The sequence below is a fragment of the Rutidosis leptorrhynchoides genome, chromosome 11, assembly GCF_046630445.1.
Source record: "Rutidosis leptorrhynchoides isolate AG116_Rl617_1_P2 chromosome 11, CSIRO_AGI_Rlap_v1, whole genome shotgun sequence".
NCBI classification, from domain to species: Eukaryota; Viridiplantae; Streptophyta; class Magnoliopsida; order Asterales; family Asteraceae; genus Rutidosis; species Rutidosis leptorrhynchoides.
In genome coordinates this window covers 365,328,753-365,344,748 of record NC_092343.1, presented here as the reverse complement: position 1 = coordinate 365,344,748, position 15,996 = coordinate 365,328,753, and positions in this window count along the sequence as shown.

Genomic DNA, 15,996 nt, shown 5'->3' with positions numbered 1-15,996 from the left:
TGGCAAATGGATGTCAAAACCGCTTTCCTAAATGGATATCTTGAGGAAGATGTCTATATGGTACAGCCCGAAGGTTTTGTTGATCTGAAAAATCCTAAAAAGGTATGCAAGTTGAAGAAATCAATCTACGGATTGAAACAAGCATCTAGAATGTGGAATCATCGCTTTAATGAAGAGGCAAAAAAATTTGGCTTCATTAAAAATGGTGATGAAGCTTGTGTGTACAAGAAGGCTAGTGGGAGCTCTATAATGTTCCTTGTGCTATATGTGGATGATATATTATTATTTGGGAATGATATTACCATAATGCAAGGAGTCAAAACTTGGCTAAAGAGTTGCTTCTCCATTAAGGATCTCGGAGACGCACAATACATATTGGGGATAGGGATCTATAGGAATAGATCCAAGAGATTGATAGGTTTAAGTCAAAGTACATACATTGATAAAATCTTGAAAAGGTTCAAGATGGAAAACTCTAAGAAAGGTTTGGTACCTATTCAAAGAGGAACCGTTCTCAATTCATCTCAGTGTCCTACCACGAAAGATGAACAAGAGAGAATGAAGAAAGTCCCATACGCATCTGCTATTGGGTCTATCATGTATGCGATGATATGTACTAGACCGGATGTGTCATGCGCTCTAAGCTTGACAAGTAGATACCAGAATAACCCAGGAAACAGTCATTGGATTGCTGTTAAAAGTATATTGAAATACCTTAGGAGAACTAAGGATATGTTTCTAATATATGGGTCTGGTGAGGAGGAACTCGCCGTAAAAGGTTACGTGGACGCGAGTTTCCAAACTGATCGAGATGACTCTCGATCACAATCCGGTTATGTCTTCATGTTAAATGGTGGTGCGGTCTCTTGGAAGAGTTCGAAACAGGAGGTTGTTGCGTTATCCACTACAGAGTCGGAGTACATTGCCGCCTCACTGGCAGCTCAGGAAGCTGCATGGATGAAGAAATTCATCGACGACTTAGGAGTGGTCCCTTCCATTCAGGATCCTCTTGAGATCTTTTGTGACAACGAGGGTACGATTGCTCAAATCAAGGAACCTCGTGCTCATCAAAAGACTCGTCACATTGAGCGGAGATTCAACTACATCAGGGATGAGGTTGAAAAGGGAAAGATATGTATTCACAAAGTTCACACAGATCATAATGTTGCGGATCCACTCACGAAGCTTTTACATGGGTCAAAACATGAGGGACATGTTTGTGCGTTAGGGCTTCGATATTCTAGTGATTGGAATTGATCTACTTTATGTATTGTAACGGAACGAATTAGTTCAAACTCATTAATATAATTATGGTATTAATTTAATTATGAGTCATGTTCCAATTTAGCATATTTCATCCATGAATAAACTATTATTCTAAATTCCGTAGTTGATCACATTTGTGGGAACAAGTGTGAGGTTTAGACTATTATGAACTCGGATTGGTATACATTCATAGGTTGAATGTGGGGCAAGGTTGCAACCAAGGTTCATAGATATTTGTGGGAAACAAATATTGGAAGACCCGCTCTCAAGAATTACTGTATAGAGCCTTTGTGGTTGATCACATGTAATCTTGAGTAAAGGCGAATATCATTGTATCCTCTGACCTGAGATACATATTGGGTTCGGATATTCACCAAGTACTGTGCCTTGATTCTTTCCTTCGCTATTCTGAAACATGGTAGTACATAAGGAAGAACTCAGGTATATTACAAAGTGTATATCTAGGACGTATGTAGTCAAGATGGAATTTGTCCCTCTTATTCGTTGAGAGTCAGATGTCTAAGGCCTGAAAAGTTAAATCTATAAGAGAGTGATCACTCTGTATCTCTTGGATTTAACATGACATCTAGGACGAAAGGAAATAATGAAAGATTCACCTAATCATATTCGAGATGGGAACTCGAAAGGGATGATGTTATTGAATGGCACAAAGTCATAACATATTAGGGGTGATGGACGGTGTGTTAGGCTGTATCCATCACTTGCATTAATTTCTTATGTTTCTCGTGCAAGTGGGAGATTGAAGGTATTTCGTATGCCCGAGAGACATATTAAATTAACGTGGCTAACATGTTATGATCCAAGTCGGGTCATACCCAATAACAAACTTACCAACACTTTATATGTATTTAATCTTAATGACTGGATCGTTGAATAAATACGCGACACTTGAACTTTAGAAAATCGGTTTTCTGAAATGTTATTGCTTGAAATAAATTATTTGGATAATTTGTATTTAATTATTTATAGGTTTAAATAATTATGTTGTGTTATATTTTATAAGATTGATTTATAAAATATATGACTTAACAAATGCACATTGTATATATATAACAAGTTTTATAAAATTGCAAAGTTTTATACAACAATTCTTATAAAATATAAGCTTGGTTATAAAATATACATGTGCAGATTTTGGGGTTTCAAGGAGTCACCCCATGCTTGTTTTGTCACTTTTAAGACAACACAATTCCTTAGGCACATGCTTAAGAGGTTAACCAAAGATTTGACCAAAAGAGACAAGCAATACACTTAAAATAAGCAAGAAAAAAACTGCACACTCCTCTCCTTGGAGCTGAAACTGCCGTGGGTTTTCAAGGGGAAAAAGAGGTTCATTTTTCTTTGAGTAAGCTTAATTTCAAGTGTTGATTAAATCCTAACCAAAGTACAAAGTGTTGGTGATAAGTTTGGGGTATAACAACTTGAGGTTTCACACTTTTGGAGCTCCATTCATCATCATCATCTTCATCATTTACTAGCAAGCTTGGAGTAGGTACAATCTCTTTACTTGCTTGTAGTTTGTAAGTATATATCACAACTTGATCCTAATTGGGATTTAACTTTAATTGGTTAAAGTTTAACAAGTCTAAAATTGGTAATTAACATGCTTCCGCTTTCTTAATTCTTAAAATGGTTTAAGTATATTATGAACTTGTTAAATCCCAACAGAAACATTTCTTCACGCAATCTAGGAAGAGTACCCCTCGGATTACACGCCCACTAAAGTTGATCTTCGAAAGAGGAGATATGTGAGGACTTGTCGGAGTAACCGCACCTCGCCCCACCCCCCGAGCTCACCCTAATTAGCCACGTACAACATATGAACATTAGAAGGTTGTTCAGTTTCTGCAAGTTGACCAGTATCCCGTATGCTTTCTTGACCGTCACTTATCTCTTTCATCCTTCACCACTACTCGACGATCTAACGACACTTCTGGACTTAGGTCCCTAACACTCTTAGGCATTGGAGAAGTTGGGAAGGCATCTCCTTTCACAAGGTCAGAGTGTCTCCTACTGATGCTCAGCCATACCCAAAGACATGGGAGTCGCCTCAAGACATATCGTATTACTAGCTACATGTACAACTCGACACGAGACCTATATTGAATTTCTAGAAAGGAACCTAACGACATTACCTGAACCCGAACTTTTTGAAGAAAATTTCAAGGCATTTAGACATTGATGCATGACCTACAGAATCTATGCACCCGCACCGAGGAGCCGTGAGATTAATTATGTAGATTTTGTTTTGAGATAGCATAGATAAAGCACCGTTAGATGAAATTGAGTAGAACTTGAAGTGATCACGTTATATTGACCATGTAGAGTGATATTGGAATGAACATACAATTTAGTACAATATAATAACGCAAGTCCAGCGTGATTATATTGACGTAAATCATGCAGAAGTTCCAATGTTACTATATAAGGAATATGAAGTGATTCAAAGAAAAGTTTGGTAGGAACCACTTGAATATATGCATTATGGTCTGTTAGAGGAAAGGGAAAGAATAAACACTTAGCCCATATAATGTACACTTAGCCCAGATAGAATTTTTCACGGTAGTATAATAAGATTTGGTTGGAACGAACCTTAAGATTAACCTAACACCCATCAATTTAGGAAGCTCGACGTAATAGTTGGAACGGACTGGCTTTCAAGGATGAAAGCGAAAGTTGTTTATAGTAAGAAGATTATTCGTATACCTCACGAGAATGGTGAGCCAAAAGCCATCTGAGTTACTTCAACAACCCGAAATCCCATAATGGAAATGTGAAGGAATAACAATGGATTTCATTACAAAGCTACCGAAAATGGTAGGCGGTTATGACACTATCTGGGTTATCATTGACCTCATCACCAAATGTGCTCCCTTTCTAGCCATGAAAGAAACCGATGCAATGGATAAACTTGCACAACGATACATAAAGGAAATTGTATCCCGTCACTTCAACGATTCAGATTCTATACTAAGGACTACCCAAGAATCTTATTTGATACTCATTCTTACGCGACTCTAAATTCTAACTTATTTCGAGAGATTTTTTATTTGATGATAATCACACCATCATCCTTCTTACTTCGATATTAGTCATACCAATTCAAAATTTTTTCAAAATCAATGGGTGGTTAATTCTCATCCTCATACTCTCCCATTCGTATCTCACTTATAAGCAACAACTTCACACTTAAGCATTTTTGGTCGAAGGACTTATGTCCTACTAATAGTCATCAACCACATTTAAATTCAATAGTTTTTATTACCTCAAATATCACCCAAAATTTTCAAAAATCTTTTACTCAATCCTCATCAATCTTTTTCGAACTTGTAACCTCCAAAATATGAAAAATTTTGTTTGCCAAAATTTTACTCACACTATTTTACTGTGCGATCCTCTCAAAGTTTTATAAGAATAAATTTATTTTATTGCCATTCGTACAAATTTTAGAAACCGTATATGTTATATATAATAAAGTAAGTAATTACTTATTTTGACTAGTACATGTGAAATTTTACTTTCACTTTTACAAATCAATTCTTTTAATCAAAAGATATTTTACTTAGAGTAGTCTATATTTACTAAGAACTTCGTTTCTTTTCTTACATTGTCACCTTAAACGATTTCTATAAAATTTTCATTGCTTATTATATAAACATTTTTCGTTGCTTATTCATATCCAAATCATCATGAAGACTTTACAACTATCGAAATTGAGAGATTCATGTGTGTGTGTATGTGATGAAGGCACTTACTACCACGTCATGCAGAGCCTTTGGGCATTCACTAACACTTAAACTATTCAAAATTATTACGTTACCCCAAGGATCTTATTTGCCACACCTGTTGGAACGATGCTCTTTCTTACATAACTCTAAGTTCTGACTTATTCTAGGAGATTCTCACTTAGTGATATTAACACTATCAGCATTTCAACTTTAGTATTAGTCATAACCTACTTGGCATTTGCAAAGTCAAGAAGAGATTAACTTCTCGTCCTCATGCTCTATCCTTCATACCTCACTTTTTAGCAACGGCTTCGCACGTGAACATTTTTGGCCCAAAGACTTATGTCATGATAATTATCAAAACTACATTTAATTCATTAGTTTTCATTACCTAGTAACATGTCACCCGATGATTCAAAGATTTTTCACTCGATCTTTTTCAACTCGTAACCTTTGAAATACGAAAAACCATGTTTATCAAAATTTTTACACGTTGTTTATTTGTGCGGTTCTCACGAGATTTATGGACAAATGAAAGTAATAAAATTTTTCTGTCACTTATGCAATTAATAAAATCATATATGTATGTATATAATTAAGTTAATAAATTTACATTTACTTATTTTGGTTAGTACATACTAAGCTATACCTTCAAATTATTTAAAAATCGCTCACTTATTGAGTTGTTTAACTTAATTCAAATAGTTTTGTACAAAATGGTACACGTTGTACATACTTCTAAATTTACTAAGAACTTCGTTCCGTTCATGTTGTCACATCAAACGTTTAAAGGTTTTTCAAAACTTCCTTGGTTGATTTTATTAAATGTTTTCGTATTAGACTATACCATGTATGGATCACACTTCTTCTCGCCTTCCGTTAGGGATGAAGCTTAGCTTTAAGATTTTTGTTAAAAACTCTTGAGCCACTTTGGATGGCAGTTTATTAAAATTTGTTAGGAAGTCTTTGCGCTCATAAAATGTTCCTTTTAAGGTTAGACATGGCAAAAACGCGGGCCGATAAATCAGTTTTCTGAGGTACACTCAGTGGTAACCCTATTGTAGGAAAGGCACTAAGTGGGTTTCTACTCTCAATATTTCACGGTTAATCGCAACACCCTCGTAAACATCATTTCTATGAATCAGTATGTTGAGGTACAAGAAATCATTTTTGAGATTCTTTCCACTTGGAGTAAACCATTTATTATAACCAAGGGTTCACGTACCTTCTCATCCGCGCATCCTCTTAAGTATAAGGATAAATTCAGAACAACCCACTCGAAGAGTTCACTCTCGTTCAAAGATCACACCTTTCTTGCGATTTTATTTCGAAAATGTAATATAAAATACTTTAAGAATCTATGAATCTTGTTATCCGCTTGGAAGGGACTGTTTAAAATGTCTGTAACCCAGATGTGGTTACTCTATATATTTCTTCCTACGTTGGTTGCAACTATATGTTGCTCTAGTGAATGTTAACCATAACTTCAACATGTAACTGAAAGGATAAAGTTACATTATGGAACTGTGCTTTCATTCCATCCAAGGATAAGTTCACATGCAGTATGTTGTGATCGCCATGTTTTCCATTCTATCTGTCAGCCTTATATTGCGACATGAGCGCTCAATGGTTTAGATGAGTTTGGTAACATTCATAATGCATTTCATGCATCTAGCTTACTGAATACGCATGTAAGGCTAAAAACATCATCTTTCCTTTTGTGGATATATATTCGGATGACATATTCATGTTAACAAGAAACGAAATCAATTTGTTGATTTTAAGGTCAAGAGACCTAATTAATGGCATACATCGATTCTTACTTTTATACGCCCAAGTACCTTTCAAGGTAAATAGCTCACTTCTGAGCCCACGAGTCTCTCGAAACTTTGATACGCTCCTTTTTTCTCCAAATTCGGTACCGTTATTAGTCACTCCTCAAAATTTCGGGATGAAATTTTCTTTAACAGGTGGGTAATGTAACGACCCGACTTTTTTGACTTATAATTTTAATTATTATTTTCACGAAACTGCGTATTTGTGCATACTGAGTTGGATTTTATTCTGGGATCATTAATTATGTTAATTACTTTCGTAATGCTTTACAACGTGTTATTATATACTTAGCTACTTCACGTGATCCTTGAATGCATTTATGACCGTTAGTGTCACTTATTGTTTAAAACGAGCTACGTACTTGGTACACGTTAAACTTTTGTCATAATTGGAGCGTTATAACTACTTAATCCTAATTGTTATTTATTAAAGACAATTACTTGGCTCGTTGGTTTCTTAATTACGCTTAGTGTTTACTAATGCACACTAGTTAGTTACATGGGCTTAACACATTAACGGACCTAATTTATTAAAGGCCCACCCTACTTAACTTAATGGATTAGCTTAGTGGACTAATTAATGGACTAGTTAGCCCATGTAATGTAAGCCAAAACCCATGTAAATTTTGAAACAAGTAACTAGCATGCTTATGGACAACTACTTACACCATTTAACTTTTTACCCCATGCCACCCAACATACCAACACTACTTTGTACCACCACCATGGAGCATACCATGCCACCACCACATGAGGCCAAAATGGTCCCCCCAACACCCTCCCAAATCATCGGCCTATGTACCCACCACCACCATTCCATTTTTTTTTAAATTTCACTCATTTCTCTCAAAACACATACACACACTTCTCTAGTTTTTCTCTCTAGCTTTTCTCTCTAAAATCTTGAAGAACTTGAAGGTTGAGGACCTTTTGGACCGACTTACTACTTGCATGCTTTTCGTATCGACTTTACTGCACTTTCACTGTGAGTTATAGCTTCCCTTTTTTACTTTAACTATTTTTGGGACTGAGAATACATGCGCTTTTTATGTGTTACATACTAGACACAAGTACTTAAACTTTATATATGTGTGGGTGATATAACGGCACAAAGATTCCCCTTAGCACGTTAACGTTTAATCATTAGTTTTTGAACTGGTGAACGTGAATATTAGATATGGATCCATAGAGTTTGACATCCCCACTCGGGCTAGTCGCGCTAGCATTTAACGGGTGTTTAATACTTCTAGAACATAGGCACTCGCCAGGTGTACTTTTAGGGGGTGATATATTATTTTTACATTAAGTTAGTTACCGGGTGCCCACGGATAAGCATATACTATATCATACTGATTTGAATTACTGATTTGAAATACTGATTTGAAATGCTGGTTGAAGCACTGAAATCTCGTGGTCTACATTACATTACTGATTACAAACAAACTATAGCTCACCAACTTTCGTGTTGACATTTTAAGCATGTATTTCTCAGGTGCTTAGACGTTGTTGCTTACGCTGTTAGACTTGCTGTTATAGTCTTGGTGTATAGACTTGCTGTTACAGACTCGCTGTGTTAGACTTCCGCTGCATTGTTTAGAGATGTCTCAAGCATGGAACTTTTACTCTGCATTCGCAACTTATGTTATTTTTAAACAATGGCTTTGTAATGACCTTAGTAGCATATACTCATGTTAATGTTTTCTATTCATCTTTTGTAAAACGTTATCTTTTCGTGAATGCAAAACTTATTTTAAAACAGTATGTAGTATTATACAGTGTAATGGACCTGTTGTTGATGATCCGTACATGATGGTTTTGTACAGGGCGTCACATAGCCGGTGAGGACCGTTTCAGGTCATTCACCTTCATGATATATGTCTCATGGGACTCTGACAAGATAAAAGAACTACCTGTCATTTTATTTCTCGCAGGTATATTAATATACCCGATTCCTGAAGTCATTGATGTATCATGAGGTAACATGAGTTTCAAAATCAAGATGAGAAGTGGTTTGGCCAAATGGATCAATTATTTGTTCCAAAGGATCAGTCTGCCAGAAGTCTGATAAATTTCCTGGAGGAATGTCACATTGCCATTTCGTGGTGCGCGACAGATCTCCTTAGGCCTCGTTTGATGTTGAGTCTCTACAACATCTCTTAGACGAGGTATATCAAGAGGATTTCCAGCCGATATGCAGGGTGCCTTTTTAAGGTTTTTCGGGTCCCCTTTAGCCATTCTAGAGATGTAGAAACATTTTTACGGATGGGATTTATTCTAAAATCCTGATTAAGTTGGATGGGCTTATTGGTCTTTTTACCATCCGTGCATTTAGGTCTCTTACCTACCAAAACTTGCCTCTCATTTAGTGTAGGGCTTACTGTTATTATTGGAATTGATACAGATATCGGTGAGGGTGTCCTAGAAGGCTCTAAGTCTTGATCCGTATCAATAACAGTGTCGGCTAGGTTTTGAATGATAGTAGTTGAAGTCCTTGACCTAGTCATTTGAAATTTTGGTGGTGTCTAAATCATCTCATCAGGTTTGTATCCCATCTTCTTCTTCGATGGTTCGGGAGATGATTCAGTTGCTGATGTATCGTTGCCATTACCCTCAGTTGTTGATATGGTAGGTGTAACCTTAGTTAGACTAGGCTCACTGATCCTCACAGGTTTTGATGACCTGGTAGCCTTAAGTCGTTTGAGGTTTGCCTTAGGTGAAGGTTCAGCTGGTCCGGGTTGCATTCTAGGTTCTTCTCTAACCTCTTAGGTTAGAACCGCGGTTGGTTTTACTTGTACTTGTTGTACCCGGTTCGGTAAAGGTAAACCTACAACTTCAAGATAAGTATCTATTCGTGAATCCATAGGATCAACTATCCTCAACAACCATTCTAGTATTGGAGCAGTGAATCTGTAGTCAAGTACGTTAGGTGTATTCATTTTCATCTCAAAAAAGACCATCATTAGAAGTCCTTGAGCCGAAGGGATTGGTATATGGAATATTGGCATTCCTGCAAGATGTTAGTGCATCATTTATAAATAAATAATAAAACCTTTCATAAGGAATATACTTGGTTTGTGGCTTGTCCACTTGGAATTGAACTAGATCCCATATAAGCTCTCTGAAGTCCGCATTTTCAACCCTCACAAAAGAGTAGAATAGCTTCAGCATCGGGATCGTAATGCCGTCAGTACCTCTTGGTGTCATCAACAAACACCGGTTGATGATTGAGAAGATCACATACCACCTATAATGAAGGAACTTCTTCTGGAAGAACCTTAAGGAAATATTCCTATCACCACTATACCCCAAATCAAATATTGAATTTAGTATTACAGAATTTGATGGGAATGCTGGAGGATTGTTAAAAACAGGAAGGTTGAAGATCCTTCTGAAGTCAGCTTTTGTGATTATCCTCCTTCCTTGAACATCTCTAAGATTAAAAGAGAAATGAGAAGGTTCTCCAATAGGATTTGCTGGTGATGGAAGAGTTTCCTCAACAATATGATAGAATGATGGAGGATTCTCAGATCTTCCTCTGATACACTCACAGTGTAGTTTAAAGCACCCCATACCTGATGTCTTTCAAGTATGGCCAACCAGTAGGTGCATGGGATGTTTGTTGCAGAAGTAATGAAGTAATTGTTCGCCATTTTCTGCTTGATAAGAATATAAGACCACAAGATGTTATGAATAAACAATGTCTTTATTCTTATTTTCCTTGAAGTTCTTTTTATGATTTTTCAATTTTACAAGTGTTTATGGTTTTTCTAACTTTCAAAAAACTGCTATTCCAAAATATACAGAAGTATACATAAATCATGAAGTCCATTTATCCTTATGTTATCATGTTAATCATGTAAGTTCATAACCTCATTAATATACATGATATTTCATCAAACTAGATTCAGACACTGAAGATTTATTAAACACAAAATCTAAATCAAACAACACTTTGCAATCAATCACAAAAAGATCAGATTCGGTTATGTGAGAATCAGTCTTTTAGGTATGATTCGTATAATTACAATGTGCAAAAATAATAATCCTTAAAACTATTTATACCATGCTAAATCATTATTTAACAAAAATAATAATATGATAGAAATTCAAAACATTTATAAATAACATTTAAATGAATAAAATATTATTTTCGTCGTCTTGACGAACTCTAATGGCATGAAACCTTCGGGGAGTCTTGCTCCTTGTTATATTTTAGGGTGATCTTAGGAATTTCAGGACAATCTGATACCGAAAATTATGCGCCGCCAAATGATACTACATTTGGCGACGCATATTAAAGAGTTAAAATTTGTACCTAGTGAAGTGATATACGTTTCAAAATTATATGCGTTATACATAATTATAATGTGAGTGAAATAATAGGCCTTCAAACTATTTATATCATGTTAAGTAATTCTTAAACAAAAATAATAATATGATAGAAATTTAAAACCTTTCAAATGAACATTAAAATGAATAAAATATCATTTTCGTGATCTAGACGAACTATAATGGCAAGACATCTTCAGGGAGTCTTGCTCCGTATTATCTTTTAGGGTGATCTTAGGAATTTCATCACAATCTAAAACCGAAAATCATGCACTGCCAAATGATATTACATTTGGTGGCGCATATTAATGAGTTAAAATTTGTAGTTATCAAAGTGATATTATTTTCCAAATTATATGCGTTATACATAATTACAATGTGAGAGAACAAATATGCTAAGTCATACTTTAACAACAATAAAAATATGCTAAAAATTCAAAACGTTTAAAAAAAATATATACTAAAATGAATAAAATATCATTTTTGTCATGTAAACTAACTCTAATGGCTAGACACATTCACGAAGTCTTTCTCCTTTTTAATTTTAGGGTGATCTTAGGAATTTTAGCACAATTTAAAACCGAATATCATGCGCCGTCAAATGATACTACATTTGGTGGCGCATATTAATGAGTTAAAATTTGTACTTAGTGAAGTGATATTAGTTTCAAAATTATATGCGTTATACATAATTACAATGTGAGAGAAATAATACGCCTTAAAACTATTTATACCATGTTAAGTCATGATTTAACGAAAATTAATATGCTAGAAATTCAAAACGTTTAAAAAGAACATTAAAATGATTAAAATATCATTTTCTTCATCTAGACGAATTCTAATGGCAATACACCTTCAGAGAGTCTTGCTCCTTGTTCTCTTTTAGGGTGATCTTAGGAATTTCAGCACAATATGAAACCGAAAATCAGGCGCCGCCAAACCGCCAAATGATACTACATTTGGCGGCATATTAATGAGTTAAAATTTGTACTTAGTGAAGTGATATTAGTTTCAAAATTATATGCGTTATACATAATTCCAATGTGAGAGAAATAATAGTCCTTAAAACTATTTATACCATGCTAAGTCATGCTTTAACAAAACTAATAATATGATAGAAATTAAAAACCTTTAAAAAGAACATTAAAATGAATAAAATATCATTTTTGTCATCTAGACGAACTCTAATGGCAAGACACCTACAGGGAGTCTTGTTCCTTGTTCTCTTTTAGGTTGATATTAGTAATTTCAGCGCAATCTGTAACCTATAATCATGCATCACCATATGATATTACATTTGGCGGCACATATTAATGAGTTAAATTTTGTACTTATTGAAGTGATATTATTTTCAAAATTATATGCGTTATACATAATTACAATGTTAGAGAAATAACAAGCCTTAAAACTATGCTAAGTCAAGCTTTAACAAAAATAATAATATGATAGAAATTAAAAATGTTTAAAAAGAACATTAAAAAGAATAAAATATCATTTTTGTCATGTAGACAAACTCTAATGGCAAGACACCTTCAGGGAGTCTTGTTCCTTGTTCTCTTTTAGGGTGATCTTAGAAATTCTAGCACAATCAAAAACTAAAAATTATGCGCCGCCAAATGATACTACATTTGGTGGCGCATATTAATGAGTTAAAATTTGTACTTAGTGTAGTGATATTAGTTTCAATATTATATACGTTATGCATAATTACAATGTGAGAGAATTAATAGGCCTAAAGAATATTTATACCATGCTAAGTCATGCTTTAACAAAAATAATAATATGATAGAAATTCAAAACATTTAAAAAGAACAGTAAAATGAATAAAATATCATTTTCATTATCTAGACAAACTCTAATGGGAAGACACCTTCAGGGAGCCTTGCTCCTGGGTGATCTTCGAAATTTCAGCAAAATCTGAAGCCGAAATTATGCACCGCCAAATGATACTACATTTGGTGGCGCATATTAATGAGTTAAAATTTATAATTAGTGAAGTGATATTAGATTCAAAATTATATGTGTTATACATAATTACGATGTGAAAGAAATAATAGGCCTTAAAACTATTTATACCATACTAACTCATGTTTTAACAAAAATAATAATATGATAGAAATTCAAAATGTTTAAAAAGAATATTAAAATTAATAAAATATTATTTTTGTCATCTTGACGACCTCTAATGTCAAGACACCTTCAGGAGTCTTGCTTCTTATTCTTTTTTAGGGTGATCTTAGTAATTTCAGCACAATATGAAATCAGAAATTATGCGCCGCCAAATGATAGTACATTTGACGGCTCATATTAATGAGTTAAAATTTGTAATTAGTGAAGTGATATTAGTTTTAAAATATTTGTGTTATACATAATTATAATGTGAGAAATATAATAATACTTAAAACTATTTATAGCATGCTAAGTCATGATTTAACAAAAATAATAATATGATAGATATTTAAAACGTTTATAAAGAGCATTAAAATGAATAAAATATTATTTTCGTCATCTTGACGAACTCTAATGGCATGAAACCTTCAAGGAGTCTTGCTCCTTCATATTTTTAAGGTGATCTTAGGAATTTCAGGACAACTAAAACCGAAAATTATGCACCGCAAAATGATACTACATTTGGCGGCCCATATTACAGAGTTAAAATTTTAACGCAGTGAAGTGATATAAGTTTCAAAATTATATGCGTTATACATAATTATAATGTGAGTGAAATAATAAGCCATAAAACTATTTATAACATGCTAAGTCATTCATAAACAAAAATAATAATATGATAGAAATTCAAAACCTTTAAAAAGAACATTAAAATGAATAAAATATCATTTTCGTCTTCTGGACGAACTATAATGGCAAGACATTTTCAGGGAGTCTTGCTCCTTTTTCTCTTTTAGGGTGATCTTAGGAATTTCAGCACAATCTGAATACGAAAATTATGCACCGCCAAATGATATTACATTTGGTGGCGCATATTAATGAGTTAAAATTGTACTTATTAAAGTGATATTATTTTCAAAATTATATGCGTTATACATATTTACAACGTGATAGAAATAATAGGCCTTAAAATTATTAATACCATGCTAAGTCATGTTTTAACAAAAATAATAATATGTTAGAAATTTAAAATATTTTATAAACATTAAAATGAATAAAATATCATTTTCGTCATGTAGACCAACTTGTGACGACCCGGAAAATTCCGACCAAATTTAAACTTAATTCTTATTTGATTTCGACACCATAAGCAAAGTCTGTAAGGTTGAGTCTCAAAAAGTTTGAACTGTTTCATATATTCAATTGACCTTCGACTGCTCTCGACGATTCACGAACAATTAATTGTAAATAGATATGTGTGTATGTATATATAAATAATAATTCAAAATATAATTTGAAGTATTATATGTTGTTGTTATTAAAAATTAATAAAATAAAAATAGGATATTATAATAATTATTATTTAAAATATATCTCTATATATAAATAAAGTATATTAAAAATAAATACTAAATGATTGTAATACTCATTTGATGTTTCGATTGATATTAAGCAAGTTAAATTCAAACTTATGTAATTTTAAAAATAAAGGTGATCCGAAAATGAGTTATATAAGTTATAGGCTTATTAAAAGTATATTTAGGATCTAATTATTTAATTTTAACACTTTTTATATTTTACCCTGAATTGAGAGGGACAGTTGATGTAATTTTTATTTAACAAATTAAGGATCGAATTTTATACCATAATGACCAAAATAAATAAATATAGTTAATTTAAAATTATGAGATTTTTCTGAACACTTTTATCCGCCACTGATTTTGCCCGATACACAGTGTGTAAAAATTGTCGGTAGAAGGAAAATAATTCAAACGTCTGCTAGTCCTTTTAACACACGTTTATATTCTCATTAGTATATTAAATATTATTAATATATTATTTATATTAGTGATATATTAATATATGATATGTCTTTATATATACATGTACACTTACACTCTATCATTGGAGAAACAACCATCTCTTTATTTTTTTCTATCTATCTATTTCCTGTTTCCAATCCATGTCTTCATAAACCCATCCTTCCATCGTGAACACCCATCACAACACCATCTTCATCAACCAACAATATCATCGTTGATACTTTTGACAACCCAAGAACCACTCCAAGATCAACCCATCACCGCCACCACAAGCCATCGTTGATCACCATTATCATCAAACCCACGGCAAAACACAAGAACCATCTTCTTGTTCGATCACCAAACCTGCAAATTTCGATTGTGACTACTACTGCACCTTTCGTTTCTGTTTGAGCAACACCAAAACATTGAAACCCACGAACCCACCATATTCTCCTGTTCCTGTTCAACAACTATCATCATCCATACTGCTACTAACTATATTCTATTTTTTGTTCAAACCATAAACCATGGAAAACCAATTATGATACTGTAACGATGAAAATGAAGAGGAACTTACGCGGTTAGTGTAATTAAGTCAATACAATACACGTTCCTAGTAACTGTAAATTTTGAATCCTTATTTTACTCACAAATTACACGTTTCGCGTGACACCTTTCATGATTCGCGTAATCTTAAGATCATCAAACTAACACACTCGAATACCACTATAGTTGCTACAACCATTCGCAACCCACCATTTTAGCTACTACTTTGTTCTTGTTGATACTTCTATTTCAGCTCAAACCAAATCCTAAACAACACCACTTAACCACCACCGAGATCCATATAAAAACTATATTTTTTGATGTTTTCTGTCCGATGAAACCACCTCCATGACACCA